Source organism: Pectinophora gossypiella, chromosome 20 (assembly GCF_024362695.1).
Source record: "Pectinophora gossypiella chromosome 20, ilPecGoss1.1, whole genome shotgun sequence".
Classification (NCBI taxonomy): domain Eukaryota; kingdom Metazoa; phylum Arthropoda; class Insecta; order Lepidoptera; family Gelechiidae; genus Pectinophora; species Pectinophora gossypiella.
Genome location: NC_065423.1, coordinates 12,738,614 through 12,752,365, shown reverse-complemented (window position 1 = coordinate 12,752,365; position 13,752 = coordinate 12,738,614). Strand labels below are relative to the sequence as shown.

At 39.4% G+C, this 13,752-nt stretch overlaps 1 protein-coding gene across 1 annotated transcript in view; it reads left to right on the top strand.

Annotated features, from left to right (window-relative positions):
- Window positions 1–13,752, top strand: part of LOC126376254 (nucleoredoxin-like) — a 41,127-nt gene that overhangs the window by 11,501 nt on the left and 15,874 nt on the right. The window lies entirely within an intron of this gene.

Sequence of the window (13,752 nt, the reverse complement as noted above, 5' to 3'; positions counted from 1 at the left end):
CGTCATTGGGGGAGGCCTATGCCCAGCAGGGGGCGTCGTGCGGCTGATAATGATGATGATGATGTGTGACGTCATAGAAAAACGTGACAGAATGTCGCACTTATTATTACATTTTTCTCTATCAAAATTTATAAATAAGTTAAAAGCAACCTGTGACGTCATAGAAAACGTGACAGAATGTCGCGCTTATTATGACATTTTTCTTTATTCAAATTTATAAATAAGTTAAATAAAAAAGAATTCATAAATAAGTTAAGTATGTACATAGAAAAAGGAAAACGTTTTTTGTCACCTTAAGATCTGTATCTTTATTTAGTAATCAGAATTTCATAATTTAAAAAAATGTGTAAGGTGCTTCGGAAGGCACGCTAAGCCGTTGGTCCCGGGCTACTAGCCCAAACACCTCCACCAACCGGCAGTGAAGCACCCCTCCGGTTGATTGAGGGAAGGCCTGTGCCCAGCAGTGGGACGTGTACCTATAGGCTATTTATGTTTATGTTATGTAAAGAAAAAAGTAATAATAAATACAACATTTTGTCACTTTTTCCATGACGTCTCAGGTTGCTTTTTCATACAAATTCCTTAGTAGTTTGGTGATTTGACGTTAAGTAAAAAGTAAGTGATTTGACTAGTTGGAAACTTCTCTGTTCTTGGCTATCCCGTCCTTGCTATCTACGATTAGTTTTACTAATACGATCAACATCAAACGGGGGAGAGATTCGCGTTTACTATTCAATCAGATTTGATGACAAGGGGTTAAACGGCATAGGGGTCGCCTACAGATAGTTCTGTCATAGAATAAGGAATAACACTACGTATAGAACGGCAACTCTCCGCTCCCCACCAGCGGCTGAGCTAGGTTTACCTCACTCCCTCGATCTTACTTTGGTCTTCAATCGTATAGCCTCAGAAGTCACTCACACAGATGTGCGTGTACGATAAGTAACGTCAATGTGTAGTGTCTGTGTAACACGAGGTTTTTTTGTGTGCAATGTCCGGGGTGTGGTTCTAGTCCAGCCCAATTACATAACAAAATCTCACGACTATATTCCAATTGGGGTAGGCAGAGGTACATCCATCACAAGATGAACTAAGTAACTACACCTCACAGAGCTTTCTGTTAGACCAACGTAATAAGTGGTGAGCCGTATCCTACTTTCTATCTGTTCGAATTTGTGCGGTCAAGAACATTATATTAACACTATTATATTTAACACTTCGTTCCCATGTCACATTAACTTTTTTGACAAAATGAACTCTACTAAATGTCTAATTTTAATGATTATGTTAATGTGAAAGGATTTTAGGTGAATAGACTGTGTTTTACGACATAGATACCTACCCAGAATTATAGACATACTTGCTAACATGCATATTATGTTTTGTCTTTTTCTTTCAATCCGGGAGATAAGTGACAAAACGTATAGCCACAAAATATTGGCAAAAGCTCAATTTTTTTTTAAGTTTTGGTATCCACTATTGAACCTCGAAGCTATTTGTTTATCATGTAAATCGACAAAATAACATAACATCACGCCTGTATTCCCGAAAGGGTAGGCAGAGAGGTATTATATTAGGGGGCGACTCTATTCCCATCAACCGAGCACAAATAAACAAATCCTGGAAACTTCGTGATATCAATTACGATCCAAACATGAATTCAAACTCTTGAAGTCGAGTTCAGTGGCTTAGAACCTGAGCCCAGATTCGAACCTCGCGATAGTAGCATGTTGTGTTTGCCTATAATTGGACGAGCACTAGTCCAGTATTTGTAAATAGGTTAAGTTACATGTAAAAGTGTTTTTGTCTGTTGGCAAACCTAATAAAATAAATAAATAGTGCGATGTGATAAAATGACAAAATGTCGAACTCATAGACTTTTCGCGTAAATGGCCTGGCTACAAAATGTTGGCAAATGCTCAAAAAACTGTTTTTAACTTTAATCAAAACTGTTGTTTACCCTTTTTTTTTGTTTTTTCACGTAGGGATATGCGTTACGCATACCACGCCGTCCGGGGGGACGACGTGGCGTGGTTATGTGGTACTCCCCAGGAAACCCGGTATACCCACTAAAACCCAACGGTGTTCCTCCTTGCCGACGTGTAGCGGGGATACGGGAACGCAATTGCACACAATCGCGTCCCCGCCAACTGTTGTTCACCCTGCCCCTGTAAATAACTCGGCGAAATGTCTCGCTGAAACCCAATTTAATGGATCGCCACTGCATATAGCACTTATTAAATTTGCTCTGTAACTCGCTTCAGGCGCTCCGGTGTTTTACATTAACTTCTCTTAATGCCAAATATTGCTGTTAAACTGTAACCACCTTACAAATACCAAGCCAAGGAAAGTTCAGTCGAATTGTATGATAATTGGATTTAATTTTGCTTGGCTATCAAATACTTAACCCACGTTCATCCCTGGTTTATTTTTATTTGTAAGGTGGTAAGACTGCTTGCAAGTGATTTATATTCTAAGTTAGAATTTCTAATATTCGTGTTTTACTAAAATAGACAAGAAAGTACGCCTACATAGAGTATCGTCTCGCTTAGCAACGTCATAACCAAACGGACCACATAGAGATTTTTGTGGACAAGTTCCCACCGGGATTCGAAACTGGGATCTCCAAGACCATCGTGAGCCCTACGCTCAACCACTGCACCACAGAGGCCTTGTGGCTTAAAACTAAACAGGTGTGTTAATAAGGTCACATTGAACCAATCACCAAAAAAAAGCAACATTGCTATTTGACATTTGTGACAATGAGCAAATGTAATATTGCTTTTTAGATGAATTGCTTTAATGTGGCTTTCTTAGACCCCAGTATAATATTACAGGCAAAACAATTCAATATAAAGCTTAAGAGAAAAACCATCCCCAGCTAACGACTTCGGACAAATTAATTCAGTCTAAGACTCTACGAAACAAACAGTGCGAAGACGGGGGCGGTAGAAAAATGAAATATTCATAGCCCAAGATGTCGTTAGACAAATTAAATCCGCTTGGTTTGCTCGCAAATTGATTGGCAAGGTTTTATCCACAGTAAAGTGCCTTCCATTTGCATTTACAGATCATATTTTTCGCGGGAATCGAATTTGTCTAATACGTTTTTGACGATGGAGCGGGGGACAGGGAGAGATGGCAAGCAAATGTTTCTATTTATTTCTACACTTCTTAAGTAAAATAGCCCATACGCCACGGTCGCGCCACCAACAAAATGTACTTATATGCAGTTGACACCAAGGGGGTTAAAAAGGCCACATTGGCCACATTGAAACTGAAATTGGTTTATCATCATTAATTTAAGAGCCATTGTAGCATTCTAGCCAGTGAAGCATTCTCCACTCTTGTCAATCAAAAGCCAATTCGTTGACTTCCTTATAAGACACGACGTTCGGCTTCTCTTTAATCTGTACCATGTAAGCTCTTCTTGGTCTTCCCCTTCGTCTCTTTCTTTGTAGCTTCCCTTCTATGATGCTTTAAGTAATCATCTTACTTTTTCTAACTTCTAAGTAAGAGTATAATTTGAAGAAAGACTAGGATGGTATGTGTTTAGTAATTCGATTCAGGCAAGCTTAACATCGAGGGCGAGGTTCTCATTAATATTCACAGACTCCGCACCCCCTATCGCCTCCGACTGTTATTCCAACGGATTTCTCCAGAGTTTACTAGAAAGACGCCATGCTTACTTGTAATATTAAGAATGCTTGGTTGATTTTGATTATTCTATGTTGTTATTTTATCAGACGTGTCGTGGATGCGTGTGTCCTATCACCTTTGTCTGAAAGCTCGGTGAGGTGGGCGGACCCCGATACCGACCCCGTCGGCGTAGGCGGCGTAGTAGACCTACTAGAGTCGATTAATACTTTCAAATATTTTTCCTCTCAGACGACGCCCAGACCTGAGGTTTGCGCCCAACTGGGCACCCTCAGGCCTGTTGACTTAAACGTTGTACCGGGTGAGAGGCCTTCAGCGCTCCCCATTTATACGGCCAAGTAGTTAATGTCATCTGCGGCAAGTCTACAATAAGTCACGTCAAAAAAAGAGGTGAGGTGTGGGTACTTAGTCCATCTTGGGGTGGATATGCCTCCTCTCCTATTGCAATTGGTCTCCTCTATCTCCTCTGACTATTGCAATTGGGATATAGTCATGAAATTTGTTTTTGTAGCACTTACCCGTGAGAGAATACAATACAACTACTGCTGCAAAGATATTTTTTTGGTTTTGGTTGTCCCCGAAGGTTAAGGGAACTGTGCCCATACAGCCATGTCTTACGTACTTTTTTCTTGATGATTGATGAAATGATGAAAGGTGATGATGATGAAACCTAAGCCCCCACCCTCGGAGTAGACTCCTACTCCGAACCCCAAATGAATTAACTCAAAAGTCCGCATAAACTTTCGAGTTATGAAGCGGCTTCTTGGCACGAAGCGAAAATAGGCAGATACACTTAGTTCATTGAATACTCCGATATAATAACACTCGCGAATATCTTACGACTAACTTAATGCGATCATTAACCACAAAACACCACTTCGTATTAATTATTTAGATTATTCAATGAAGAAAGCAACTGTCCCCGTTCCCGTTTCCCGCCAAAAAAACGCTGCAAAGACAAGACAAAAACTGCGGGTTCAAGTCCCGTCCGAGTTAGAAATTTTTTCGACGAAAATTTGTATAGTCGTGAGCTTATGTTATGTTATTTACCAGGATAACTGGCCATCATCCTTTCATCCAAGTTTACTTACTGTTTTTCGAGTTAATTTACTTTTGGCGCCGCGCAATAAAATTCTGCGTTACTTTTTGCCCCTCGCGTTCACACATCCTAATGGAGATTTATTTCCACAGTATATTTTCAGTGTAATGTTCTGGAGTAATAAATTTCGGAAGCAATATTATGAGACCGAGTCATGTTTAAGTAATCAAGAAAAAAATATCGGGAAAATGATTTTCGCTTTAGTTTTATGAAACTTTTACAAGCAGGTGTGAGTGAAAGGGAAAATGGAAAATGAATAAGTGTTGCATAACAGGGAATCATTTGCAAGTAAATAAGGGAAGTTGAGTGACTCTGTTTGTTTATAAGATGTTTTATTTGACTTGACTTTTTATACAAAAAAATACGATTCAAAGTGTAACTATGTTACCTACTGAATAAAGATATTTTTGAATTTGAATTACTTATATTGTAGGTTTGCCTTAGAAGCGACGGCATTAACTACTTGGTCTCTACTCACTACTATACTAGTACTTAAGGAGCATACTCCACCACGCTGCTCCACTGCGGGTTGGTGGAGGTGTTTTTACGGCAAATATTTGGAACCAACGGCTTAACCCTCCGAAGCAAGGAATCATCTTAATTTTACGGACAATCAGGTGATTCAAGCCTACAGAGTCCTTACCAAACAAAGACAGTCTCACTAAGTGACAAAATGTTATTTGTTGACAAAATTCACATACTTACATAAGATCACGCCTGTTTGCCGTTGAGGTAAGCAGAGACCACGGAATTTTGTAAATACACCTATATTTACCTACCGTTGCAATACATTTAGGAAATTCGACGAAATTCTAAAATCGGCAAGGATCATGACATGACGGTTATTTCCTTTGCTCCTTTTGCCGCCATTTTACAGGCCACATTTCCCGCCAACGTTATGAATGCGTTCACAAAATTCTATTCGCTCGTTTTAACGAAAATATTCGAGATTTTTATTTGTAATGTAAACGAAAATATGAGAGGATGGTATTATTACGACGCGTGGTAGGATTTGGAGAAAATTGGATAGTGATAAAAAGGATTTGTGTAAGTTTTATGTTGTTCAATTCATCCTTTGACCCTTTGTATATAAAATATTCAAATAGTGGGCTTTTTGTCTGCCAACCATTGCACAATGGCTCAAATTAGCTTCCAAACGTTTTTTCGATTCTGCTCCGCACCACCCAAATCCCCTGGTAGTTGCGGCTTCCGAGTACATTCCGCTTAGGGACGGTACTGAAAAGTATCGGCGTCCGAAGGACGTTAATATACGATCCCGACGACCCGATCACTCTAGCCATAGAGGCAGCCAATCAGCTCGCGACACCAAACACTTCAGGTCCCCGATACCGACCCCGCCGGCGTGGTCGACGATTTCCCTCATTCAGCGCTTATCGCTATCGACCCACTAGGGTCGATTAATTCTTTCAAATATTTTTCCTCTCAGACGACGCCCTGAGCCGAGGTTCGCGCCCAACTGGGCACCCTCAGGCCTGTTGTCTTAAACGTTGTACCGGGTGAGAGCCTTCAGCGCTCCCCATTTGTCCGGCCAAGTAGTTAATGCCATCTGCGGCAAATCTACAATAAGTCACGTCAAAAAAAAAAAAAAAAAATGGGCTTTTTGTTACTGTAATCTTAAGTTTTACGGTAGTTTTCGTATATTACTTCTTTATTCTTGTTTTTCGGTTTAGATAACTTATACACCTACCCGCATAATACTTAAATTGTAGCCTATAAGGAAGGCCCCGATTACTGCAGACACTTCCTAATTTTCTTTTAAGTTGTACACATTATTTTCTTATCAGTCGAAAAGGAAAGGGACGTATGATTGACAACTGTTAATTTTAAAACAAATAAATGAACGAATGAATAACACAGGCGAATAAAATATTCATCTCGCTGTTAGGTACACCGTTTCACATGTGCTGTCAACTTAATTCTGTCGGGTATTTGGCTAATATACAATTTTGGAAGGATTTTTTTCATACCAGCTGTTGTATTTAGTCACATTTATGTTAGTAACATCGTAACGAATACTAAGGGAGATGATTCAAACCATGATTTTGAGTTAATATCAAGTGGAATTTTCCGTCGCAAAACGCTTGTATTTTTTTTAAGTTTTTTTATTTTCAATTTTATACTTTTGCGATGGAAAATTTCATTTGATATCAACTCAGAATGTTGGCCCGAAGCATTCCTCAAAGTTTTCGTTACGATGTCTCTAACACCCTGTATGTGATGACATGTGGTTGTACTTTAATAAATACCTTAGGGTGAAAGAAGCAACACACACACAAACATTGACCGACATTGACACAAACATTGACGCCGGCGTGGCCGACGATTTCCCTCAATCAGCGCTTATCGCTATCGACCCACTAGGGTCGATTAATTCTTTCAAATATGTTTCCTCTCAGACGACGCCCTGGGCCGAGGTTCGCGTCCAACTGGGCACCTTCAGGCCTGTTGTCTTAAACGTTGTACCGGGTGAGAGCCTTCAGCGCTCCCCATTTGTCTGGCCAAGTAGTTAATGCTATCTGCGACAAATCTACAATAAGTCACGTCAAAAAAAGGAACACTTTTGGTAGGTACCTATTTCCACAAGTAACCAACAGTGTCATCACCACACATCATTACTTTCCCCACCTTCCCTCACTTTACTGCTATCTCACCATTCTCACTACATGTTTTGTTTGATGTCATCACTCAGCTCTATTGTGGCTCGTGTCCGATCTTACCCCACACAACGCACCGCCAGGGATGTAGCTAGGCAGTCCACGGCCCCGGGGTGATAAGATTCTGATTAGATTTGACCCCACATACCTGTAGGAAAGTGAGTAGAATGGTACGTAAGGTTGATAAAAAGTAAAAGAGAATACCATGGAAGGATAATGAATGGAGAAATGTATTGTTTTTTTTTTAATATAATAGGATAACGTTTCTTTTTTACAATGATCCATAATTTACATAATAAAACATTCAAAATTTATTTCAAATTTTAAATTTATTAATTCAAACATTTAAAAAATTAATTAAAATAACAAATAAAATAAATTCAATTCAAATAAAACAAATAAAATCAATTAAATATAAAAAATGTATGTAAGTATCTAACATAGGGTTTATATTTTTTTATCTAGGTGGTATACTATCTCACCGGCAGAGCTAACATGTGCAACGTGGTAAAGTTATCAATCGATTCAATCAATTATGTCGAAATCAATAACGTTGTTTTTTCCCTAACATGCGTGTCACGTGATTTTGTTTGTATTTTGACAGAACGACATGACTTATTTGAACGTAGACTGGAAATACCCTCATTTAACAGAGTTGCTCGCGCTATTATTAATAGTAGGATTCCTAAACGTAGGCTCCGGGTGTCTCATTGACCCTGATTCAACCCTGGACAGCGACGCTACTGCATACAAACCCCTATTGTGCCCCAAGTGGGGTCCCATTGTAATTATTTTTAATAGCCCTGTCTAGGAAAGCACTCTTCAGACCCGAAAATGTTTGTGGTTTTCGGCCCTTCGGGTTTTCCCTTAAACCAATACGTTACTTATTTGATTTATATTGTAACTTTTTGTTATATTCTATCGTGTTTGTGAGGTGGATTACTAATCCCATCAACCCTGCTGTCAGGGTTATTATTGAGCCGCCACAGGCCCCTGACATGACTTATGTAACGACTACTTACTTACATCAATAAGTAGTAACCGCTTAACGTGGCTTCCGAAGCACGAATCATCTTACTTTTGGACAATCAGGTGATCGACCTGTAATGTCCTAACCAAACTAAATCACAAAGTGATTTTTGTGATTTGTCCCCACCGGGATGACCGGCCTTTGCGAAAGTTGCTTAACTTCAACATCACAGACCGAGCGCGTTAACCACTGTGCCACCGAGCTCCCCCATTATACTTATTACCACCTAAAGTCCCTACCTAGTTTCATATGTAAAATAGTTGTATTTGAGAGCTTAACTAATAACTTAGTGTCTAGAACGGCAGCAATAAATTTCCCTCGATTATACTCCAGCTTCACTGAACAGGGCTCTAGGAAACTGAAGATTTATTTGATAGAATTTCTGAACCTATTCTATTTCTAACTTGTCTAAGTACTTATGTCTGTTTTAAAAGTATTTTTTTGCAGACTGTTGTTTGTTAGAAAATAAGATAAGAATAAAAACAAATAACAAACATAAACAAACAGCCTATTTACTTCAATTAACCGGACGGGAGCATACTTCACCACACTGCTACACTGCGGGTTAGTGGAGGTATTTTACGGCCAATAGCCAGGACCAAAAGCTTGACGTGCCCTCCGAAACACGGCATCATCTTACTTTTTCGGACAATCAGGTGATTAAAGCCTGCAATGTCCTTGACAAACAAAGGACAGTAGACAAAGTGATTTTGACAATAGAGAGAGTGCTACGCGTGAGCCTAATAAAAATAAAATATAATTTATCTTAAGTGCAGTTTTCACTAACACAGTTGGTCCGACTGACTAGACTGCGATACGGATCACCACCTAAAATGTTGATCTAACAGAAAGCTCAGTGAAGTTTGGTTTAATTCATCTGGCGATGGATGTGTCTCTGACTATCTCAATTTGGCATCTCAATAGTTGCGAGCCGAGATAACACAACGATAACGGTATGTAACGTTTCTAAGTACCTTTATTTGACGTGTCTTATTGTAGATTTGCCGCGCAATTTTCTACACAGATTTTCCACACAGATAAATAATGCCACATAACTACATGGCCGGAGGTTTCTTGGTATTATACCACAGCATTACACCTACATTTGTATGCAGGATATCCTTCCCTTCCCTGCTTTAAAATGCGTGCTCGCAAGTAAAATCAGTTTCATTCATGATCTTTACAATTCTGCACTGGGATTTTCCTCTAAGCGCCATTTTGAAACCCTCATTTGAGTTTATTACAGTCATTCCGCATTTTTATGTTGAAATTATCTTGCTTTTCAGTTGATGATGCCTTCCTTAAAAGTTCCCTTTGATCTGGGAATTACTCATACTTTAGTAATTAGATTATTTTATACTCGGCTTAGGTTAATTGGGGGGGGATTAGGTTTCCATTCACTTTTTATAATGTTAATTTTATTATTCTTTACGACGTAGGAATAAGTAGTTAATGGAATTTGCAGAAAATCTACAATAAGTTACGTAAAAAAAAAGATGCAGGAATGCGTGATAGTCCTTGTCGGAGAAACGCATAACTTTTATACTCTCACGTTACTAGGCATAAGCCTCAAGCAACGAGGGGGTCTGGAGCAGTCTCCACCACGCTGCCCAGTGGCGGATTTACAAATTTGCCGCCAGTAGGCTATTCAAATTTTACCGCCCCTACTGACCTCTGAAATTCGATACTAATTATAGTCGAGTGCACAGCGCTACCAAAAACATGGCGCAAAGTTAGCAAAATATGTTCGGTTGAAGCCCGTACAGACGTAAGAATGTTCAGTATACTGTGCATTACTAAAATGTTATAAGTAAGTCTTGTCACTTGTTTCTTTGTGTATATAAGTAATATCTATTATTTTACTTCTGTAAGACAAAAAAAAAATTGGGCCAAATTTGCCGCCCCCTAAAATCTGCCGCCCTAGGCTTCAGCCTACTCAGCCTACTGGTAAATCCGCCACTCACGCTGCCTCACTGCATTAGAGGTCGGATTCCATCGAGTCAGTTTGGAATAGTAGCCCTGAACAACCACATACATTATAATCAATTTTCTGAAAATAAAAACGGCAATACAATCCCTCTAGTAATATGAAGTAAAAGCCCAATTAGCGTCACATTTCCAAAGGGTCAATCCCTAATTCAATGCAGACAATCCTTTGATGTGAGGTTATTTTCTGTCGCCTAAGCAACCCTGCTTCACCCCACTCCACCCCTCTATTAGCCAGACGGCTACCTGTCGCGACGAGCTTCCCCTTCCTCCCCTTGTACCCAAAAATAGCAACATTAGTTACTAGACTGAAAAGTCCCCTATTCGAAGTAGTCTTACCAGTTGAACTACTGGGAATGTTCCCAATAGACTTAGTACATAGTAAGACTTCGTTTTTCCCATTAGACATACATTTCAGTGTTTCAGTTTACTGAAAAGTATCGGCGTCCGAAGGACGCATTATACGATCCCGACGACCCGATTACTCTAGCCATAGAGGCAGCCAATCAGCTCACGACACCAAACACTTCAGGACCCCGCCGGCGTAGTTGACGACTTCCCTCAATCAGCGCTTATCGCTATCGACCCACTAGGGTCGATTAATTCTTTCAAATATCATCTCAGACGACACCATGAGCCGGGGTTCGAGCCCAACTGGGCACCCTCAGGCCTGTTGTCTTATACGTTGTACCGGGTGAGAGCCTTCAGCGCTGCCCATTTGTCCGGCCAAGTAGTTAATGCCATCTGCGGCAAATCTACAATAAGTCACGTCAAAAAAAATAGAGATGTTTCATAAATCAAAATGGTGTACTGTGCTTATTACATAGAAAACGTTCAGCTGCTTGTCTTCCCGGGCATGTCGTAAAAACCAACAGAGGGATTGTGTCCTCTAAAATGTTGGATTAATGTTATGGGCGATAGGCTGACCCCTTATCACCATAAGGTTTATCACATCCATCTTACAACATCGTATCAATAGTGGCTGCAAGTTATCTTTGATTACTTGTGGCTCTGCCCACCCAACAACTAAAAAACTACGAAATAAAGGTTTTTGAAGTAAAAGCTTCACGAATGCAGCTCCTCAAAAGCTCGGTCGTCAAAAGCCTTTGAGCTCGTCAAACTACCATCGCCTCACACCCTCACAGCCTCCAATGAACTTCATTACAAAGGTAGCTTTGACTGCAGTTACAATGTGACTGACTCGTTAACTTGCTCCACTCGATGGGTGGGGTAGGAATAGATACTTATGAACTGCTATTTAGAGATAAAACCATGTAAGCACCTTTTTGAAAAATCACTTTCTGATACAAATACTTTAAATGCACCAAAATAACAAAAAATAGTTAGAAAAGTGAGTCAGCTAGGTACATGACAAATTGCGGTTTCATCACTTCCAGACAACCATAAGACGAGGAATTTTATTTACTTATGTAAAAATTCAAAGATTACGGGTGCATGCTAAGTACAACTTACCAATAAATACAAGCACAATAATAAATAAATACATATACTTAAATAGTTATTCAAAAATAAAAAATCAATTCAAATCAATTTAATTAAAATTTAATTCTGATACGATATTTCACAGATTAAAGAAAAGGTTAACGTTGTGTCTTATACAACCTCCGTGGTCTAGTGGTTAGAGCATTAAGCTCACGATCTGGAGGTCCGGGTTCGATTCCCGATGGGGACATTGTCGGAAGCACTTTGTGAGACTGTCCTTTGTTTGGTAAGGACTTTTCAGGCTTGAATCACCTGATTGTCTGAAAAAGTAAGATGATTCCGTGCTTCGGAGGGCACGTTAAGCCGTTGGTCCCGGCTATTAGCCGTAAAAACACCTCCACCAACCCGCATTGGAGCAGCGTGGTGGAGTATGCTCCATACCCCCTCCGGTTGATTGAGGGGAGGCCTGTGCCCAGCAGTGGGACGTATATAGGCAGTTTATGTTGTTATGTTATGTGTCTTATAGGGAAGTCAAGGAATTGGCCTTTGATAGACTGGAATGGAAAATGCTACACCGACAAGAGCGTGGCTCTTAAGGTGGTATTAATAAACGAATCTCAGCTGAGACTGCCTTCAAGATCATGCTCAAGTCTCTGTTTTGAGACCTGTCACATTGACATGATCTTGAGGGCAGTCTCGAAGCTGAGATTAGTCTATTAATACCACCCTTAAATTGATGAAGATGATATTTCCGCCTAAACCTCGATTTCGTTCAATTACTCAATTCAAATTAGAGTGAAAGTTGATAAAAAAAAATAGGAAGGAAACAAAAAGTCAAGTTGATTCTGCCAACAAACTTTGTTATAGTTTGGCGAAGCGTTTTTGTAAAAACACTGTTTACAATAAAATACACGTTTATTTATTTTATTTTTCACATTCGAATGTGATTTTTTTTTAAATGGCGTTTAAGTTACGTGGTTTTTATAAGGCGGCGTTTATAAGTATCTACATTTTTCGTAAATCTAATACAACATTATATCTCTTCTAGATCGTGGCTAAAATATGATGGCATTTTGCCAGTCCTCTGCGCCGGCGAAATGTACCTCTCTGTTATCATAGCAATCTTACTTGCATCGCATTGTATATAACAGTGGAGATAAGGCATGTTTACCTGTAATATTAAATGTTAGTAAAAGCTTAGTACGAAACCACTACTACTACTACTACTACTGGTGTACTATTTTTATTTTTTTATGTGATTTGAGTGCAATAAAGAGGTATTGTATTGTATTGTAAACCAGTAACGAATGAATACTATTTCCTTCTTTCATAAGGGTCGTGAGGCCAATGTTCGACCTCATCAACCCTATGGTTGAAGGTTGTTATTGAGCTACCAAAGACCCTAACATGACTCATGTAAGAACTACATACTTATATTTAATAAGCAAAAAGTAGCCGGGACCGATTAGGTACTTAATTAACGTGCCTTTTGAAGCACAGATCATGTTCCTTTCGGACAATCGAATGATCAGCTTGGAAAGTCCTGATGTCCTGACCAAATCTAATAAGTAAGTACTTATTCTCAATATAGAGAGATTGATACTTTAGAATAAGTATGTAGATATATCTACCATTAAATACGTTATAATAAGTAACTAGAATAATATAGATACATACATACATACATAAAATCACGCCCGTAATCCCTAATGGGGTGGGCAGAGCCACAAGTAATCAAAGACAACTTGCAGCCACTGTTGATACGCTGTTAATAATATAGATATATTTTTATTTTGCTCAAACCTCTACTTCCAAAAGATAAATTTAAATAGGTACGGGTAGGTAAGCGCAACGATCCAGGT